The sequence below is a fragment of the Littorina saxatilis genome, linkage group LG15, assembly GCF_037325665.1.
Source record: "Littorina saxatilis isolate snail1 linkage group LG15, US_GU_Lsax_2.0, whole genome shotgun sequence".
Taxonomy (NCBI): Eukaryota; Metazoa; Mollusca; class Gastropoda; order Littorinimorpha; family Littorinidae; genus Littorina; species Littorina saxatilis.
Window position 1 is genome coordinate 16,348,477 of NC_090259.1, and position 17,500 is coordinate 16,365,976.

At 42.8% G+C, this 17,500-nt stretch overlaps 1 long non-coding RNA gene across 2 annotated transcripts; it reads right to left on the reverse strand.

The window, feature by feature from the left end:
* Positions 1–4,481: 4,481 nt before the first annotated feature.
* On the reverse strand, positions 4,482–13,904 carry LOC138948672 (uncharacterized). Of its 2 annotated transcripts, XR_011450058.1 has the most exons (4): positions 13,626–13,677; positions 12,838–12,918; positions 8,260–8,353; positions 4,482–6,018 (listed from the first exon to the last, which is right to left on the reverse strand). It is a non-coding gene; the product is annotated as an uncharacterized lncRNA (long non-coding RNA). The 2 variants fall into 2 exon arrangements; XR_011450057.1 differs by having other exon boundaries at positions 12,838–13,904.
* Between the last annotated feature and the right edge of the window lie 3,596 nt (positions 13,905–17,500).

A 17,500-nucleotide genomic window follows, 5' to 3' on the forward strand; every position in this document is an offset into this window, starting at 1 on the left:
CAAAGTTTGGTATGTTAATGATGAAAACAGAAGACAACCGCACAAAAAATGTTCGTCTTACAAACTGTAGACATTCTCAGGAATGTGGGCGCGCAGCTTCAATTTTCGGCTTATTTTTTTTTCTTTGTCTGAAAAGTTTGCGGAATAATGTGTGTTGTGGCGCTTACAGTAAATACTAAAAAAACCAAGTATGGAATGCTTTATTTTTTAGTAAGTGTAGACATACTAAGGGCAAGGCAAGGCAAGGCAAGGCAAGGCAAATTTATTTCAAGCAACCCCATGGGGGTACATGAAAAAAACCCACCAAGAACAAGAAAAAAATGCAGGCAGTTCCACCAATTCACACATATAAACTCATTCCGATGAAAATAAAAATATAAATAAATAGTTTTACAATATGGATTTCAAGTCTCCAAAATAGGAATTCCCGGGTTACGGCTCAATTCATTAACACGTAAAGGGATTACTCACTCGAATATTGCTCTTCAGTCCAGACAAATGTACGGAGTAACGTACACTGTGTTTGCTGGCAATAAAAGTAAAAAATAAAAATAAACATAAATGAACACAGAAAAAAACCACACTTGACACTGAATTAATTCTGGTGATTGACATGGCTGTCAGTTATATAACTAATTCAGCAAATACACACGCACGCACACACAGACACACGAACACAGACACTAACACAGACACATGCACGAACACACATACTAACACAGACACACACATACTAACACAGACACACACACAGACACACACACATACACACACACAGACACACACACACACACTGACAAACAAACACACACACACAAACTCTACACAGCATCAACCAGGGTGTAGATTTTGCGTTTATCCTGCATACGTGAGAGAGACACCCGTGAGATAATAATCGTTCAAATCACACGTGTGTATATCATGTAAATGAGGTCATGTTAAGCAAGTCTGGCAGGGACCTGTTTTTCCACTGCCAAGTCACCGAGACAAACGTCATTATAGAAACACAAATTGCGCTCGCTAATTACCCTCGATGAATCTTTAGAACTAACACGTCACGCCACACTTTCAGAGTGACGTTTCTTTGCTTTGACGTAATAGATTGCACGAGGCTTTTGAAGAGATCGAGGTTCCAAAACAAGCGTCTTCAATTTAGCTGCCTCGAATGCAGGACATTTTCAGTAAAATACACGTAAGTACAGTATGTAGGATAAACAGAATACTACATGGCTTGCTGTGTCGTACCAGATTTACACTCGTTGCTTTTTCAAATAGTGAACAGCTCGCTTTCGCTCGCAGTTCAATATTTTAAAAAACAGCTCGTGTAAATCTGGTACGACACAGCAAGCCATGTAGTATTCTCTATATTCGACTAAATGGAAGGATGCCAGAAGCGCATGTAAACGCCTGGGACAGATCTTTGGTGGTTTACATATCATCCTTTACATGAGAGGGAATGTACCTGAACGCATGGTGTCGCAAGCGCAGTTAAGTTTTGCTGCAAAGTGCAAGAGCCCTCACTCGCAGACCTGGGAACCCATGCGATTTCGCCGGATTGTGTACGCTTGGTTGTCTAAAATATGAGCAGTAGGTTCGGTGGAATTATAAGAATACGATCAAAAAAAGTCCCAGACTACTTTTCTTCACAAGCGCATCTTGGAGCCGATGCAGTAGTTTGGATGTTCGAATGCTGTGTGGAGTACACTCATTTTTCTGAAAATACGCCAAGTTTCTTTGAGAATGTTCAAAGTAGGGTAAGGGCTCCTAATATGGACCACTTTTTGTTTCATGCTGATAACTAGCTTGTTTTCTTGCGAAGAAGTTTCATTTTGTGTTTGGTAGTCCTTCTCTCTTAGGTTAACCGTTAGGCCTAATTAGAGTGAAATAGCTTTGATAGACATTCAGCAAAAATTAAATACAGAAAAAAATCACAAAGGGTCCATATTAGGAGCCTGGGCGCCTAATATGGACCAGTGAAGCGGCCTTCACGAATCACTGTAAAAAGCCCCCTATATTTCAAAATAACATGATACAACTTAGTGTACACGTCAGCCTAATTAAAATGTGCTCTAGATTTATCTGTTTCGGGTCGATGAGAGCAATATTTGAAGCACACCAGGAAACTAAAGAAGCTTATCAAAAACAGAGTGAAAATAAGTGAAATTATCAACTTCCACGAAAAGATGACTTTTAGTTGCATTTTTTTTAAATTTCGAGGGCTGTTATAGGTTATTTCCAGCAAGCTTCTTAATGAATTAATGAAAATAGCCTTTAGCTTTTATTTTCTTCGATTTGTTGAAGGTGGTCCATATTAGGGGACTCGCACATACTTTGAGATTTTGCTATTATCTTTTGTTTGCAGTAGAAACTCGGGGTCAACACTGCTAAAATGTAACAAATACGGTTTTAGCTGTCATATATAGCAATTTTTGTGTGATAAAAGCTTTGGCTGTGGACAGAAACGAGTCCGTTTTAGGCGGCAAATTTAGAGTGAACGATGCCAAAAGTGAAAAAAAGAGAAAAAGCCTAACGGGTCTGAGATTTCTGTTTTTGAAACTGTTTTGACATGTACAAGTTATCCAGAGAGGGTGAATACAGCAAATATAACTAGTTTGTCAGAACAGAAGGTGGTCCATATTAGGAGCCGGTCCATATTAGGAGCCCTTCCCCTACAAAACAAGGGTTTCGAGGTCTGCCTCAGTGACGTCTGCTGCAAAGGCATTGATGCATTGTTTCGCTTCATTTCTGTTGATTTTTTCCCTAATCAGTGCCGAAGACGTCGACGGAGGGAATATAGTACATTACTGACGACAGCAAGAACTCAAATATCCGGTGTTTTTTTTTAACAAAGAGGTAGGAGTTTTCAGGAATGTCTGTTGCTAAGGTAGTAGTTACCTGTGCACTAGCCAAAGAGCAAACTTTACTAGCCAAACCAACCATTTGTTTCAGCAACTTTACTCGCCTTTGGTGAGTAGATAACATTTCTACTCGCCAGTTACATGTTTCTACTCGTAAAATACTCGCCACTTTCAGGCCTGAATAGATAATTATGTTGATTCATTGCCGGTGAGTTTTACCCTGACCAGTGCCACAAACGGTAATGCATCAATATAGGGTATGCTTTTAATGTTTAATCACAACACCAGAAACCGCACACAAATTGTTTTTTGAAAGTGTGGGAGTTCTCACAATTTTGTGACAAATGTGCGTTGTAAAGATATTCAAGGGATTGCTTTTCTGCTTGATTTCTGCTAGTTGTTTACTCAACTGCCCACGTGAAAAAAGGACTAGTGTCGGGTATTCTACCGATAATAATGGAACAAAACTGTTCAGTAACCTTTGTTCTTTCGATGTGAACAATTCAACAAAATATGTGTTTCTGCTTCATATTTGGTGCCCGGACACGATAATGAAATAATACATGCTATGTTACTGGTGGTAGTTGGGGAAACTGCAGGGAATTTTTTATTTCATAGAAAGCGTAGAATTGTCAGGAATATTTGTTTGCAAAGATGCTTGGATATCTGTTTCTGCTCTATTGTTTCGCTGATTTTCTTTCTTTCTTTTCTCCTTGACGGAGTTTTGATGGTCTTTTTTTTATCATAAAGATTGGTTTTATTTTTGTTTTTTTGTTAAATTACTTTCCTCTCCCATTTACTGTACACAGTGACCATTCTCCATCTTTAAAGTAGTGGACATGTGCAAAACCCTTTCATCCATTTTTGTTTTATATGGCGGGCGTAGTGGCCTAGCGGATAAGACATCGGCCTCCTAATCGGAAGGTCGTGAGTTCAAATCCCGGCCGCCGGTAAAAGCGGTCATACACGTAAAAACCCACTCGTGCAAAAACATGAGTGAACGTGGGAGTTTCAGCCCATGAACGAATAATAATAATAATAATAATAATAATAATAATTGTCAGTAAGTACTGGTGTCACATGACTGATGTGAACCAGTTGATTGGCTAATGGCGATGCGCTAAAACTGTTAGCGCACTCTTGGAGTGCACTAACTTTTCCACAGAGCGTATTCTTCCGCCCTTTGCCTAAGCGAGACTGTGCTCTCATCCTCAGAATTAATTAATGACATGTAGCTTATATTCTCCACAATACCAAATGACCATAAATTCCCTGCTTCTCAATTAAAGCAGAAGTGGGTTTTTTTCTGACAGATTGCATGTGCCTGTGCCAGTGCCAGTGATCTAAAAATAGAAGCCGCTGTGTTTCATCTAATTTTCGCCGACTTGCATAGATTCTTCTCATTTGCCGTGTTAGTGGCATGTAGCTTATCATCCACATTACCAAACAAGGAACTTAGTCGATAAATATCGACAGGGGGCCGACAAATGGTTTAAATGTGAAATGTGTGTATATGGGTGTGGGTCTGAAACAAACAAACAAACAAACAAACCATGTTAACCTCCCCCCTCCCCTCCCACCGCTCGCGGGCTGAACGACTGACGTCACATGTCGCTTCGGTCTTTTCCGGAAGAACACCACGTGTACATAATACACACTTCGATCGCGTAGCACTGCCATTGCACATTTTTGCAACGAAAACCGTGCTACTGTTTCTTGTGTGTTAAATCTGAAAGCAATATAAGTGAACGAACAATTGAAAACTGATATCACGTTACTAAACTCCCAAAAGTAATAAATTACTTCTGACTGCGGTACACAATACATTTTCAAAGCAATTTTTATTATTTTTAAGACATAAAAAATACAACGGAAGAAAAATACAAGCAATAACATTTTTTTTTATGTACAAACTAATACTGAAGCTCTCTCTTTCTCTTTCGTATGCTGGATTCAGGTGTACTTACTCACAGTTGCAGACAGATACAGATTCAAACACGTGTCGAGCGTAGAACAAAAAGTGAAACTAGAGAATAACATGAACCTGAAAACTTTTAAAATATTTGTACCCAGCACCAAGAGAGATTATTGTACAAAAATGTTTTACTACAAAGTGTCTGTGTTCTACATAAGACAGGAGAATTTACATAGCAACAGAAAACATGCTTGTAAATCACTGAGCACCAACAGTTAAAAATCACTCTCGCTCACCTCATGCAGACTGAAATGCAAACCTGCACACATACATGTATACACACAAACAAGGGGGGAGCATCCGTGGACTGGCACTAATGATATGATCAACTTCATAATTATGTAGCTAACTTTGCCCGTCTCACACCTTGTTAATGTTAGTGTCACTGGTACGCAACCGCTTCCTCATGCTTTTCTCTTTGCACCCGCGCTGCACTTTGTCCATCATTGTCCTCAGCTTGTGGTGGACTCGGATTTAAAAAAAAAAAAGCAGGACAGCATTTTCGAAAACATCTTCTTGCACTTTCAGAGAAATGTCAAATGCATAAACTGTGTCATAAAAAAGCACAGGCACTGTATCATTGGTTTGGCACTGTTGCAGAAAGTCCTTGTCATCAGCTTTCATTTTGGCAGAGCAAGCGACACCCACAGTCCGACGAAAAATGTCCTCCATGTCAAGGAACATTTGCACAATGTTGTCTTTGACAAATGTCAGTCCTCCTCGGTTAAGCACCGTTGTCATGTCAGTTGAAGAACCACAATCACTTTCTGACAGCTCACTGAACCTCAGTGCTTCTAAACAGCGCAGTTTCTCGTATCTGTATGCACCTTTCTTGAGGCCCCAAACTTTCTTTTTACATTTAGTCAAGTTTTTTTAGTTTCTTCACCACACTCCCAGCAACATACCTGATCACATCCTTCTCCTCCTCGCACACTGGCACCGGTCGGTCATTCGCTTTGTCTTCCTGTTTTCACCCATAGGTTGCTTCCACCAGCCTTTCAAACATCCTGAGGCAAATGGAAGCTGGTGCATGAGTCGACTTGGTGACCTCTGTAATGCTTGCATGGCTTGCGCAGTACAATGCAAAATACTTTGAGTAAGCCTTTTCCTTGGCCGCGTTCCGGAACTTCCCTCTTGGACCAAGGCATGACTCAAACACCTGAAGTTTGTCCCGAAGAACAGCACCTGTCAAACAGACCACAAAGTCTTACACTTGAACACATACAATAGAACCCCCTTTTTATATTTAGTCAAGTTTTGACTAAATATTTTAACATCGAGGGGGAATCGAAACGAGGGTCGTGGTGTATGTGCGTGCGTGTGTGTGTGCGTGCGTGTGTGTGTGTGTGTGTGTGTGTAGAGCGATTCAGACTAAACTACTGGACCGATCTTTATGAAATTTGACATGAGAGTTCCTGGGTATGAAATCCCCGAACGTTTTTTTCATTTTTTTGATAAATGTCTTTGATGACATCATATCCGGCTTTTCGTGAAAGTTGAGGCGGCACTGTCACGCCCTCATTTTTCAACCAAATTGGTTCAAATTTTGGTCAAGTATTCTTCGACGAAGCCCGGGGTTCGGTATTGCATTTCAGCTTGGTGGCTTAAAAATTAATTAATGACTTTGGTCATTAAAAATCGGAAAATTGTAAAAAAAAATAAAAATTTATAAAACGATCCAAATTTACGTTTATCTTATTCTCCATCATTTGCTGATTCCAAAAACATATAAATATGCTATATTCGGATTAAAAACAAGCTCTGAAAATTAAATATATAAAAATTATTATCAAAATTAAATTTTCCAAATCAATTTAAAAACACTTTCATCTTATTCCTTGTCGGTTCCTGATTCCAAAAACATATAGATATGATATGTTTGGATGAAAAACACGCTCAGAAAGTTAAAACAAAGAGAGGTACAGAAAAGCGTGCTATCCTTCTTAGCGCAACTACTACCCCGCTCTTCTTGTCAATTTCACTGCCTTTGCCATGAGCGGTGGACTGACGATGCTACGAGTATACGGTCTTGCTGAAAAATGGCAGCTACTTGACTAAATATTGTATTTTCGCCTTACGCGACTTGTTATATTTAGTCAAGTTTTGACTAAATATTTTAACATCGAGGGGGAATCGAAACGAGGGTCGTGGTGTATGTGCGTGCGTGTGTGCGTGCGTGCGTGTGTGTGTGTGTGTGTGTGTGTGTGTAGAGCGATTCAGACTAAACTACTGGACCGATCTTTATGAAATTTGACATGAGAGTTCCTGGGTATGAAATCCCCGAACGTTTTTTTCATTTTTTTGATAAATGTCTTTGATGACGTCATATCCGGCTTTTCGTGAAAGTTGAGGCGGCACTGTCACGCCCTCATTTTTCAACCAAATTGGTTGAAATTTTGGTCAAGTAATCTTCGACAAAGCCCGGGGTTCGGTATTGCATTTCAGCTTGGTGGCTTAAAAATTAATTAATGACTTTGGTCATTAAAAATCTGAAAATTGTAAAAAAAAATAAAAATTTATAAAACGATCCAAATTTACGTTTATCTTATTCTCCATCATTTGCTGATTCCAAAAACATATAAATATGTTATATTCGGATTAAAAACAAGCTCTGAAAATTAAATATATAAAAATTATTATCAAAATTAAATTGTCCAAATCAATTTAAAAACACTTTCATCTTATTCCTTGTCGGTTCCTGATTCCAAAAACATATAGATATGATATGTTTGGATTAAAAACACGCTCAGAAAGTTAAAACAAAGAGAGGTACAGAAAAGCGTGCTATCCTTCTTAGCGCAACTACTACCCCGCTCTTCTTGTCAATTTGCCATGAGCGGTGGACTGACGATGCTACGAGTATACGGTCTTGCTGAAAAATGGCAAGTACTTGACTAAATATTGTATTTTCGCCTTACGCGACTTGTTATTACCTCAAACAATCTGAGAAAGCGGGTCTTTAAAAGGAGGCAGTCTTAAAATGAAGGCAAATTTACAGAAGTTATGCACAGAAAAACTGACAAAATAAGGTCTTAAAACTAGAATAAAAGGGAGGGATTTTCAAATTTGGGGGGGGGGGGGGTGTTCCACTATATATATATATATATATATATACAATAATAGATTTTTATTAGTCCATATCTTGGGATAATTCCCTGCCTCGTATAACTTTAAAAGAAAGGCAAACACACACACCATTGTATCCAAAAAGAACACTTGCACATTGACAAGTCTGGAATGTGTACGCGAATGATCAACAATAATTACACGTATGCCATACTTGTCATGTATATATGACAGCTTATTCTCAGCGTAACTGAATAACTTGAAATTTAAACTTGAAATTGTTTTACATTATAAGCAAAATCGAAAACACTACTCCAACAAAATTGTATTCATTCATACAGTGTTTCCCTAAACACTTACAGTCCAAGGTTTTAACATGGCTTCACAGATCAGCTGACAGGCATTCATTTTCTGCAATCTCACTGCACACCTCTTCCAGAAGTGGAACTGTCACCTGTTGACATTTAAAAACACATGTAAATGTACACACAGTGACACAATAAAAAAGCATGCGTAATGAGAATTATCCAAAAATATATATGATGCACTGGTGTCAAATGTGTTATGGTATTTTATGTTATCACAGAATCTAAGTCTTGAAAAATACACATGTTCACACAAAAATATGGCAAATACCACATGAGACTGAAATCAATCAATCAATCAATCAATATGAAGCTTATATAGCGCGTATTCCGTGGGTACAGTTCTAAGCGCTTGTCGAAGAGTTGTCAACACAGGACTAACAAAGAAACTAACATCTACAGACGGACACGAACCCTATCACACACTAGCAAACCCTGGTAAACAAACAACTGTTTAACAACAATGTACACATCAATAGCTAGGTCAAACAAAATAATATTAAGCACAAAGAAAACACCTCTCACAGAGCACAGCACAAGAATGTCTTTTGGGGCACAGCACATCACGTCGAGCATGAAAGTCGCAGCCAGCTACGGGAAGAACTGAGTCTTCAACCTACTCTTGAACGCGTCAAGAGAGGGGCTCTGGCGAAGCTCAAGCGGCAGGGAGTTCCAGACGGAGGGGCCCGCGGAGGGAAATGCACGCTGACCAGCAGATGCGAGTTTCGAGCGAGGGATGTGGAGGCGGAGAGGGTCAGCAGCAGAACGAAGGGGACGGTCGGAGGGCTGGGTGTACAGGTCCAGGGAGGATTGAAGGTACTCGGGAGCAGAGTCGTTGAGACACTTGTAGACCAGAGTGGACAGCTTGTAGGAGATTCGGGTGTTGACAGGGAGCCAGTGCAAGGAGCGAAGTAGGGGGGTGATGTGGTCTCGCTTCGTCTTCCTCAACGTCAGCCTGGCAGCGGCGTTCTGGACTCGTTGTAGGCCATGAATGGATGAGGCGGGGAGGCCAGCCAGAAGGGAGTTGCAGTAGTCCAGACGACTGAAGATGAGGGAGACAACCAGCTTGACACAGGCGTCGTGGGTGAGGTAGCGACGGATGGAGGCGATGCGTCGTAGGTGGAAAAAGCAGGTCTTGATGATGAAGGAGATGTGTGTCTGCATGGAGAGAGTGGAGTCGAGAAAGACGCCAAGGCTCTTGACAGCAGGGGAGAATGGAACAGTCGCGTCATCCAGCTGGAGGTCGGTCACAGTGAGGGAAGCAATCTTCTGTCGTGTTCCAACGAGAAGGGCCTCCGTCTTCTCACTGTTCAGCTTCAGCTTGTTCTCAGTCATCCAGTTCTTGATGTCAGTGAACAACTGGAGATGGATCCAAGGAGATCGTCAACGTCCTCCGGCTTGGCGCTGTTCTGGAGCTGCGTGTCATCGGCAAAGGAGTTGTAGTTCAGGCCGTGGCGTTCGATGACCAGGGAGAGGGGTTGGGTGTACAGGGTGAAAAGGACAGGGCCGAGGACAGATCCTTGTGGGACGCCGAAGCGGACAGGGACAGGCTGAGAAGAGAACGAATCAGTGGTGACAGTCTGAGAGCGGTTCTGGAGGTAGTTCCTAAACCAAGAGAGGGCGGTGTCGTGAATGCCGAACGTGGAACTGAGGCGATCGACGAGTAGCTGGTGGTCGATCGTGTCGAAGGCCGCGGAAAGGTCCAGCAGCACAAGGGCAGAGACGAGACCGCTATCTGTTGCGTTCAGGAGGTCCGTGGTGATTCGCAGGAGCGCCGTCTCGGTGCTGTGGTGAGGGCGGTACGCTGACTGGTACACTGGCATCAGCGAGTTCCGAGACAGGTGGGCGCTCAACTGCTCCAGGATGATACGCTCCAGAAGCTTGGAGAGGAAGGGCAGGTTGGACACAGGACGGTAGTTCTTCAACTCGTTGACGTCAAGGCCGGGCTTCTTGATGAGTGGGCGGACAACGGCAGACTTGAAGCAGTCGGGAACGACGCCTGTGGCCAGGGATATGTTGATGATATCTGTGATAGACGGCAGGAGCTTGTCCAGACACTTGGTGAAGAGGAAGCCTGGCAGGGGATCTAGCTCGCAGGTCTTGATGGCCGTCTTGGTGATGAGTCGCTTGACGTGGTTTTGAGTGACAGGCTGAAAGCACGTGAGGGGGGAGCCGGAGAAGGAAGGGGAGGGTGGGGACGGGACGAAGGGCTGCTGATCGAGTGTTTTCCGAAGCTTGTCAATCTTGTCCTTGAAGAACTCCGAGAATAACTCCGGGATATCCTGTGGTGGGTGAGCAGTGGGTAAGGGGGCAGCGGGGGAGGAGCCCAGGAGAGAGGACATGATGGAGAACAGCTCCCTTGATGATGAGGCGTTGACGATGCAGTCGTGGAAGTGCTCGATCTTGGCAGCAGTGATGGCTTGCGTGACTCGACGCACCGCATCCCTGAGAATCTGCTTATGAACCTCCAGGCCAGAGTGTCGCCATGCACGCTCCGCTCGCCGTCTCTCGATCTTGGCGGCTGTGATGTCCTCAGAGAACCAGGGAGCCGGCTGTCGCTCAGAGACTGCGCATAGAGATGGCGGGGCGTGTTTGTCGAGGAGCTGGCGCAGAGTCAAGCTGAAGAAATGGGCGGGGTCAGTGGACGGGTCTCGCTGGGCAAGCAGCAGGGCAGCTTCGTCTCCAAAAGCATCTGTCTCAATGTCTCGTAGCTTGCGACGTGTGACCATCTTCCGCTTCTGTGCTGGCTTGGTGATGTTGACGAGGAAGTTGATGGCGGTGTGGTCGGAGACAAGATGGTCGTTGGCGACGAGGCTGGAGACCAGATTGTCCGAGGGTCGAGTGACAATCCAATCCAGGATGTGGCCACGGGAGTGGGAGGGAAAAGGAACGACCTGGTCCACACTGTAGCTGTCCAACAGCGCACGGGCCCGCTTGGTGTCAGCGTTGGCAGGGCAGTCCCAGTGGATGTTAAAGTCACCGAGGACGATGGCGCTATGGGACGTCACGTTGTAGTGGTCGAGGGCTTGGGAGAACTCGTCGAAGAAAGTAGAGTCCTTCAGCTTGTTCTTGGTGTTAGGGGGAGGGCGATATATACACAGGAAGGTGAGGGTGGTGGTGGTGGCGACCGTCATCTCCACAGCTTCGAAGGTGGTGTGGGGGAAGGGGAGGCTGTCCGAGAAGGACGCTGCAGCATGCATGTGGTCCTTGTAGACGACGGCGATGCCTCCACCACGCCCAGCCGGGCGGGGGAAGGAGACTGTCTTGTACCCTGCGGGGGTCAGCTGCTTGATCTTGGGGTCATCACCAGGTCGCAGCCACGTCTCGGTGATGAACAGGGCGTCTAACTTGTTTTCTATAATGTAGTCTGCTATCAGATCTGCTTTGCCTTCTGGATTTACTGACTGGGAGTTGAGGAGGCAGAGGTGTAGGGTGTTTTTGGAATGAGTGGGTGGGTGCTGATTTTGGGTGGGCGGGTGCTGGGGAGGGGTTGTGGGAGAAAGGGGAGGGGTGGGGAGGTGAGGGAGAGGGGTGATGGGAGGATGGGGACTAGGGGTGGTGAGAGAATGGGGAGGGGTGGTGGGAGAATAGGGAGGGATAGAAGGAAGCCGAGAAAGGGTGGGGGGATGCTGGGGAGGGGTAGTGGTACATTGGGTGGGGGTGGTGGGCGTGAGAGAAGTGGAGGTAGGAGAAGGGTTGAGGGCAGCAAGTTGCTGTGCGGTTCGAAGACGCTGCGAGCGGCCGGCGCGACAGCCCCTTACGGTTGGTGGTCTCTGCAGGATTCCCAGCTCCTTGAGATGGAGGTATAGAGGCCGTGGCAGGCGCAGTCTAGCAGCGTCGGTGGGACGGTAGTTGAGGGGGGAACCTATCGCCATAGTGAGAGAGGGGAGTGGAAAAAGAGAGAGAGAGAGAGAGAGAGATGTAGAGAGAGAGAGAGAGAGAGAGAGAGAGAGAGAGAAAGAGAGCTCACGCAATTTATGACACCTAAGAATGTACTCTGAGGGTACATCTCAGGAGACAATCCCCTACCTATTGTATAAGCGGGCAGAACAGTGGGAAAAGGGCCAACTCACTCTGTGACTCATCGCACGCAGGCGCTGGTCAGTGTAGCTACAGCTGACTGAACAACAACAATAGTCTAGCAGGCTACCAACTATGACGCCTGGGCAGAACAAAGGCCACTGTACACACTAAGGTACACGCTAACGCATAAGGCAGACTACGTTTACAGAAAGAGAAACACTCTAACCTAACAAAATAATAACAACAGTCTAAGCAATCTAGCAGCAAAAAGACTAACACACTAAGTTCACTATAATTTACGACAGACTACGGTCTAGGATGACACGGGAAGTCCGAAAGCGCCTCAACCACAACACACAACACAGACGGATGAGATACACACTAACACTGATACATTCATTCATCATATACACAAATCTGCAGTAACTTGACTGAGAAATCACAAGCGGGTGTAGTTGTAGGCATCACAAACACAAGACAAACAAATTCTGCCTTTATGTTTAATAATTTTTAACAATAAATGTTGCAAATGTAACGAATAAATTCTCACCTTTTGTGAAATAGTACTTTGAGCTTGACACACTTCTGACTGTATTGGGTTTTCATCAACAACAAAAGTGGTGCTTGCTTCCTGAAACAAAATTATTCAATGATGAGAAGAACTGAATGTGGCAGTGTTCAAAGTGATATTCAAATTTGCATGTAACTATCAGTACCTAGACTGTAAAACGAGAAGGCTTTTGCCATGCTCGTCAATCAGTATGACTGTATGTGTCATTCAGTGTTTTGTGCTGTGACAATGAAATGCAATCAATGATGAATGAATGTATCAGCAACTGCAAGTTCTTGTAGTCTAGAAATAAATACAACAATACTTTCAATTGAAACCACAAACTAGTCAAATAAATTGTGTAAATAGTTGGACAAAGAGATGCTTATTAACCCAGGGAAATAACAGGATTTCTTAGCAAAACTTTCCCAACCCAATTACCTGATTCTGTCCGGCTTTTCTGCTTTTAACACTTACTTTCAGTTTCACTAGTCATATATCACAACTACAAGAACAATGGAACAGGAATGAGATTTTGTTTGTTTGTTGTAAACTACAGCAGGATTTAACTAGTTTGGAAGCTTTGCTTACATACAAAATACAGACAGTGACGGTCAATCGTGGTGACTGATCAGTGCACTGAGACGGACGATTCGATTTGATCGCTTCACCACGCCTTTCCAACTCTGTGCTCCCATACAGTTTTGGTAGATACATGCTTGTTCAAGTATGTTATTAGTATTACCAATATGAATCTTATTTTCCTTTCGATGGTCAGTTTTACTCACCTCTGCAACGGCAATCACCTCTGCGAATGCTGTGTCCATGCTGTCGAAGAATCTAACCGAAAGTAAACATTCTCGGAATCTACGCGCATCGGCCTTGACGCAAGTTCAATACTGCTATACATATCTCCGTTGAGGCCTTGCAAGGTTTTGACGGCAACAATAATTACTGTAGTTGTCTAAGACTTTATTTCTGTTTGATTTGTAATATGTTGGGAAGACATATTTATCAATTGATCAACAAAATAAAACATAATAAAAAACGACACAACATTGTTAAAATTATTATTGGCCAACGTTGAACGTAAGAAGGCCTCAATCTTCACGCGCAGCGCATACTAGTAGACGAGATTAATAGGTGCTTGATTTTGATATTTTTATTTTACATAACATTAAACCTTTCTTGGGGTTCATGGTCACGGCAACAGCCATATTAATATTATATGATGTATAATATTATATTTCAGCATATGTGAATTACATGTCATCATACCAAACTGTCATACATTTTTATTTCTACATTATTCTGCAGGGGTGGATCAGTTCATTTTATGGGGGGGGTTTCCAAAAGTATATTGTGAAGATATGGGTGTGAAGGCGCGAAGCGCCGAGCCGACGGCGCGAAGCGCCTAGCTTGCTAGGGGGGTCCGGGGGCATGCTCCCCCGGAAAATTTTGAAAAAAAGGATGCAAAATGGTGCAATCTGGTGCATTCTGAGGATGATCATTACCAGTTTCAGGCAGCAGATTTTGTCACTGATTAATACCCCAAACAACAACAACCCCAAAAAACACAAAAAAATATCTTTATTTTTTGGCTGGGGGGGGGGGGGGGGGGGGTTCCGGAAACCCCAGAACCCCCCCCCCTTCGTCCGCCCCTGTTCTGATTGATCACAACCAGGGATAAATAAAGAGAATAATAAAAAAAAGAGAATAAAAAACAACCAAACCTACTATCATTGGCCACATCCAAATGCAAGCGCCTGTTCTTGACAACAAATATATTTTTAGATCAGTGCAACTTGCTTGGATCTCTTGTTTGGCCTGTAGGTAAAATGTACAATGTATTTTCTGATTTGTGCACAAAAGCTTTATTTCTTTTTTCTTTTTTTTAACATAACAATGTTTAATGTCACTGTTTGTTTAAAAGACCATGGTCACATTTGTAAAACAAATGTTAAATTAGAAAATAAATAACATTTTGGTTCATGATTTTTCCTGCACCTGTGCTAAAAATAAGAAATAAAAATGTCGGTATATAAGTCACTCAAATACAGCAAATTCTGAATGGTTTGAGTTTGTTGCGGGTGACCCTGCACAGTTCGACCTATGATGTTTTTGTTGAACAATCTTGCCGTCACCCCTCCCATAGGGTGACGTATTTCACAACTTCCTGTGTTACACAAACTCAGTGATGACCAATTTTGCCTTCACCCCTCCCGGCCATAGGGTGACGGATTTCACAACTTTCTACTGATGAACAATGTTGCCTTCACCCCTCCCATAGGGTGACGGATGTCACAACTTCCTGTGTACACGAACTGATGACGTATTTCACAACAAAATGGCGCTGCCCATGGTCAAAACTATCAAAACTCGAAACTATCCGTATAAATGGGGGCCTTCCTGGCCCCCATAATGATGAGTTAGTATACAATTCCCAGCGGCTAACAGAAAACACAAGTGTTATTCCGATAACGTACCAGCTAGACCAGTTTGGAAGACTGACTCGATCGACTCTGTAGCAGACTACACAGAAATACGACTGCATCAGTTCAGTAAATGAATGGTTTCCGAATTATTATTTCAAGGCAAGAACAATCGTAATCGAAAACGTGTAAGGTTCAGAACGTTCTTACCATATATAAGACTTATTACCAGCCTGCGTCATGCGTGCAGACTCAGTGCAGACTGTAGTGGTTCGATTGCCCAGGTAGCCTAGCAGTAGCAGACGACATTAACCCCGCTCAGCAAATTAACTTGTTGGGCAAATGTGAACGAAAAAACGATGGGGATATAATACGTGTAGGGTTCAGAGCATTCTTACCGTTCATATTTAGTACCAGACTCCCCGATGAGTGAAGATACCACACGAGAAACATGCCACATTTATTTTGAAAATGTACTTTCCGTCGACCTTGGCAAGGGGCAAAACTCTGCACAGTCAATCTGTCGAAGCTCGATGAAGGTTTCGAATCGCAAATAACTATGAGCACAGTCCTTTCTCCGAGTTTAAATGAGGTCTCTATGAAAGATCATCACTTTTTAGCTTAACGCTACACTGGAATTTACCAACAGAAATTAAAACAAGAGTTTGCGTGTGACGAAAGCACGACACACTTGAGACAGCCCACACAAAAGTAGATCCAGTGACACAAACCTGACCACACAGTTACGCCTATCCAAATGCGCGTTGCAAAATGTGCGTTTTGAATCTTCTTTTTTCTCTGGCGGTACTGACAATATCGTTATTGAAACAATCCCAGTGCACTAAGGGATTTATAGAGCAAATCTCGAAAAAAATTATTGAACTCAGCGCTATGCGCTTCGTTCAATAATGAATTTTCTCGATTTGCTCCATAAATCCCTTAGTGCACTGGGATGTCTCAATAACTTAAATAATAATAATAATAATAATAATATTAATAATAATAATAATAATAATAATAATAATAATAATAATAATAATAATTGTCAGTAAGTACTGGTGTCACATGACTGATGTGAACCAGTTGATTGGCTAATGGCGATGCACTAAAACTGTTAGCGCACTCTTGGAGTGCGCTAACTTTTCCACAGAGCGTATTCTTCCGCACTTTGCCTAAGCGAGAGCGTACTCTCATCCTCAGAATTAATTAATGACATGTAGCTTATATTCTCCACAATACCAATGATTATGACCATAAATTTTCTGCTTCTCAATTAAAGCAGAAGTGGTTTTTTTCTGACAGATTGCATGTGCCTGTGCCACAGTTGCCACTGATCTAAAAATAGAACCCGCTGTGTCTAATTTTTCAGTTTCGACTTGCGAAGATTCCTCTTATATTTATGCCATGTTCGTGGCATGTAGCTTATTATCCACATTACGAAATGATGAGTTAGTATACAATTCCCAGCAGCTAACAAAAAACACAAGTGTTATTCCGATAACGTAGCAGCTAGATCGGCACGTAGCAGACTACACTGAAATACGACTGCATCTGTTCAGTAAATGAATGTTTTCCGAATTATTATTTCAAGGCAAGAACAATCAGAATCGAAAACGTGTAGGGTTTAGAACATTCTTACCATATATAAGACTTATTACCAGCCTGCCTCATGCATGCAGACTCAGTGCAACGTGACGAGCAATTTTTGGCTCACGTAAGTGTAGCCTATGCGATCGTAACTTTGTCTGTCTGTGCGTGTGTGTGCGTGCGTGTGTATGTCTGTGGTAGAAACTTTAACATTTTGTCATTTGAAGACGTCACATTATGACGTAAGAGGGTTAGACGTCACGCGAAGGAATTACTGAAAGTCTCGGTCATTGTTATTTTGAGCGGGCCGAGACTAGTTGGCAGTCGTGTCCCTGTAAGTAGGCTACATGCAGACACAGGTTGGTTGTGGACGATACTGACCGGTACCACTAGCAGATACATAGGGCTAGAGGTGCATCGACATTTTTTTCGCCAGGTTGCGAGAATTCTATAAAATAAATGCAAGCGAACTTTTGTCATTTTTTTCTTTTTGCGATAAGGCGAGTGCACCACCGAAATTAGTTGATGAGAACGTAGTCGGGTGTTTCATCTTTCATTAGCAACTGAAAAAATAAGGGGAAAGTTTTGTGTGTGTGTGATTGTTATAAATCACACTTTTGTTTAAAATGCTAAAACATATTATT